The sequence below is a fragment of the Palaemon carinicauda genome, chromosome 1, assembly GCF_036898095.1.
Source record: "Palaemon carinicauda isolate YSFRI2023 chromosome 1, ASM3689809v2, whole genome shotgun sequence".
Taxonomy (NCBI): domain Eukaryota; kingdom Metazoa; phylum Arthropoda; class Malacostraca; order Decapoda; family Palaemonidae; genus Palaemon; species Palaemon carinicauda.
This window is the reverse complement of record NC_090725.1, coordinates 219,234,080-219,239,079: the sequence shown is the minus strand read 5'-3', so window position 1 is coordinate 219,239,079 and position 5,000 is coordinate 219,234,080.

Below are 5,000 nucleotides of genomic sequence, written 5' to 3'. Positions count from 1 at the left end.
TTCAGTCATTGGTACTTTGGTGAATTAGTCATTGATTAGATTATTTGATTACAGTAAAATTACTATATATTCCTATTTTTTTTATGTTATTTGTCATTACCGGTCAAAAATGTAGATTCCAAGGGACGGATTTCTACTTCCGACTGTAAATAATACAAATATTCGAATTAATAAAAAAAAGAAAAGAAAATTGATAGATTTAGCAATGGGATATTATATACATGGACAAGGAAATGAACAGTAATGAACAGGAAATAAAACCAAAAACCATAACTACTTATATGCCTGAGAGAGAGAGAGAGAGAGAGAGAGAGAGAGAGAGAGAGAGAGAGAGAGAGAGAGAGAGAGAGAGAGAGAGAGAGAGAGAGAGAGAGAGAGAGAGTCTAAAGGGATAAAACGAAGAAACTTAGCTTGATTTTGTATTGCAATGTTTCTGTAGTTTTACCAAAATTACAAAACCTTGCAATTACATAATTACATTTGTTATTAGCTACCCAAAAATGTTGAGGGAAATAATGTAGATACATCCGACTCCTGAAATTTCTCCGCTTTGCTGGTGTTTCATGATATTTTACAACGATTGCCAAAATTGGTATATTGCAACAAAATTATAGTGCATCGCAATCGGGCTATTTTACTCCTTAATCAAGGCTAAAATAAACTATTTAAATACTAAAAACTATACGGTAATTCGGTGACTTTTCTCATTTTTGAGACACAAATTTGTCGTTTATAAGGTTGTTCTTTTGCGAACACATCCCAATATCTTGCTTGGCTGTAATCCTATTTGCGATAGAGGGATACAAATAGTGCATTAACCCTAATATTTAACATGGAGAAAGTCTCGTGTTTTGCTGAATGGTGCATTTATTTCAATACTAGTGGTCTGGAATACATTAAAAAGAATAATCATAATCGTGGTCAAATACCACTATATACTCGGTTTTAGAGAAAAACATTTTTGACTCAGTGTATTTTACGATGAATGTGACAGCGATGAAGTACAACTAGTTTTCAATATATTAAAAGATTTCACACAAGATGTGATTAACCACTCAAAACTTTGTGCCGTAGCTAGTTGGAAAGAAGTTAAATTTCTCTGATTATAGTTGTTTTGGCATATTTGTATTCACATTATTATTGCTGTAGTACAACATGTTACAATATATTTTAATTTTACCCCCAAAACATATTATTTGTTATAAGCATTAATTTAAATTGTTACGTACACCTGATTGACTACAATATATTCAAAACTTTTAGTTTTATTTCTATTTAATCAAACCAATATCTATTTCTATTATGTTATGATATGGCCACTTTAATCTTAAAAATGAAAACAAATGTATATAAAAGTTTTACCATTGATTTTACATACATTCACAACAAGAAAATAAAAATAGAGAGTAACTTTAAAATAGATTTCTGTTTAGCAAGCAAAAAAAGCTTATTATTTCTTGTTTTAAGGATATTTTAACTAACACTAAAAATAGGGCGTTTGACGTTTTACATTGAATGCAAAATTTGCTGTATCCGACTAGAATTTTGATATATTGTCAATTTCAGTCATATTCATGATTACTGAATATGAAATAGTAAATCATATCCAGTCTCATAGAAAATATAACTCGAAACCATTCCTTCCTTGATACTTGGGCAAATTTTACAAGGAACGTAATGCTGCTTTTGTACTAGCAACGATGACGCATTATTATTTCGAGATTATTGCATCGATATTTTTTTTTTCTTTGTGAATTCCCTGTTAATTCCATTATTGGTGTAATTTAACTAAAGGGCTTTAATATAAATTTTTTTAGTCACAGGTAGTCACAGGATATGCTTACATTATGGTGGAAGGAAAACTACCTGGCTTGAGAGACGTTTCTTAAGTGATCGTAACATAAAATGAATAAAAGAAAGAAAAAAATTACCAATTATATTCAGGGTTAAAACTCAAAACACTGCAACGATGCTCATTGCATGAAAAATCAAATTTCCAGAAAAAAATCAAAAAGAAAGAAATTACATTGCCTTATTTCCTTGTTTATTTTAGATATGGTATTCATATTTGGGTACCGTAATATTTCAACGTTATGATAGTACTGGAACTTTGTTAAACTCTCTATAATTAAAACTTCAGTCTCTTAAAAAAGTATATATAAACACATTTTACTCAAATGTGTGTCCAGCACACCAAACGTGTGTGACTAATCAGTTCTTAGTAAAACCTTACGTTAACGCATTGTATGAAATATAGTTGTATAAGAAAAGAGGCAATGTATGGTCATTTTGACATTATAAATAGCGGTACCGAACCGAGACTCTTACATACTGCATTGTATCCTCTGTGAATCCAGTTCACATTCAAACTACGAAAATTGAGCACTTCAACGGCTAATTTGTACATATTACAACATTAGGGACTTTTTTTTTCACTATAAAACACATCCACATTTAAGCAGTTTTGTTAAGGCTTATATTAATTTGAACAATGTATGAATGCAACAAAATAACATGAAATCCTTCAAGATCAAGTCAAATTATTGTGTTTGGAAACACCAATTAAATCATCTGTCAACAAATTTTAAAAGTCCTCCCCAGAAAATCCCCTGACTGATTATTGAACTACTAAAATGTTGTCCCAACAATCCCAGAAACAATATAAGTGATCAGATATGTATTGAGAGGTAGGACACAATAGAAGAATCCCAACAGAAATCTACATGCATAAAGACAGCAACCTAGCAGTGGAGTATTGTGTATGAACTCATCTGGGACACTGCAAATTCCACAAAAAAACATGGATGACTTGATCATTTATCTTGTACCAACCGTGTGTCACACAATTGTACATAATTCCTTTTGCATATATTATGCTTGTATCTTCGGTCTTCCCTCGCACTAAACGAACATGAAAATTCATGTCTGCTGTTTTCCTCTGTAACATTGTCTGTCTTGTTAACTTGTTATGTCCTGTTGGCTTGAGGTTTTGTATATAAAGGAGAGTGTTCTATAATAATATAACTCAGTTGATTTCATCCTGCCTTTGAGTTCACAACCCTTTCTCGGCACCGTCACAATGGTGACCCCGGAAGTCGACTCGCTCCCACTGCCTTCCACCCCCACCTCCCTCGCCCCTCCATCGTTGGTACTATGGCGGACTCTACTACAGCAGTTGGCGCTGCGACCGCCCAATTGAAACTTTCACCGTTCGCCAGCGGAGAGGCATTTGCTAGGTTTCAGCGCGCAGAAGTCCAGTTTCGCATCAACGGCGTGACTCGCTCAACCACCAAAGCAGATTATGTTCTCGCAGCGATACCCGAGGACACCTTCCCGGAAATATCCGACTGGCTTTGTGAACAAGGAGACACGCCAATAGCATATGACGCCCTCAAAACATACCTTCTGCAGCAGTACTCGCCGTCGCCAGCCGCCCGTGTAGCAAAGCTTTTTCAGCTCTCACAACAACCGTTGGGGGACCAAAGGGCTTCGCTTGCCCTCAGGGAAATGACCAGTATCGCTCGCCTTCAACCTGCCGCAGACGGCTCTCCTCGTGAGGTGAACCTACTCCGTGCCCTTTGGATACGCCGTTTACCCGGACCTATACGCGCTGCCATACCCGATGTCGATAATTTACCCATAAAGGACTTGATGACCAAAGCCGACGCCCTTATGGAGAGCCACTTGAAGACCTCCATCAACGCCTCCACCCCTGACGAAGAGGATGCCTATTCAGCGTCAACTGAAGCTGACATGAATGCAGTAGGACATACACGCCCACACCGTGACGGGCCGAAGCAAAGACAAAGTCGCCCACCACCCACCAATCGCTCGCGCCCGTCAACGCCGACATCTCTCCGCTGTATCTGAATACAATTGCACCCTCCAATACGTCCATGGGAAAATAAATCCCGTTGCCGATGCCCTGTCAAGGAACACGTTGGCTGCCGTTCAACTGGGATTGGATTACAACGCCCTGGCTGAAGCCCAACGACAGGATCCAGAGTATCAAGCTTGTAGGACATCCTGCACGTCCCTCCGTTGGGAAGACTTTCCCCTCGAAGACTTCAACACCACCCTCCTCTGTGACGTCAGTACTGGTAGACCGCGACCTAGGATTCCTGCTCCCATGCGCCGACAGGTGTTTGATGTCATTCACGGCCTTTCACATCCCTCGTGCCGTTCTACTGCACAGCTGCTGAAGGCAAAGTTCATTTGGCACGGCATTTCTAAGGATGCTAAGGATTGGGTCCGCGCCTGTACTTCTTGCCAAACTTCCGAAGTACATCGACACACGGATTCAGCAGTGGGCACCTTTCCTCAACCTCAGCGTCGTTTCGCACACATTCACGTCGACGTTGTAGGCCCCCTACCCACATCACAAGGACATCGTTACCTGTTTACCGTCATCGACCACTCCACTTGTTGGCCTGAAGCCATTCCCATGGAAACCGCAACGTCTGCCTCATGTACATCTGCCTTACTCTCTGGATGGATTTCAAGATTCGGTATCCCTGAGCATATTACTTCTGACAGGGGAACCACTTTCATCTCTCAATTGTGGACGTCATTAGCGAATCTCCTGGGCATCACCCTACATCAGACAACGGCCTACAACCCCGCTGCCAATGGAATGGTTGAACGTTTTCATCGCACCCTCAAAGCAGCTTTGATGTCCCGCTGCAAGGATTGCAACTGGTTTACTCAGCTTCCCTGGGTCCTCCTGGGACTAAGGACCACTCCTAAAGACGCCCTCGACGTCTCGGCAGCTGAAATGGTGTATGGCGACCCGTTGGTCGTCCCTGCCGAATTTTTTCCTTCTACAACCTCCTCCGACGATCTCCAGCACATACGTCACGTTGTGGGAAAATTTACTCCGTGCCGCCAGACTTACAAGCCCCCAGCAAAGCATCACATACCAACGGACTTGCACTCTGCAACGCACGTCTTCCTGCGCAACGACACCAGCAAGCCACCACTAACGCCCCCTTACACGGCCC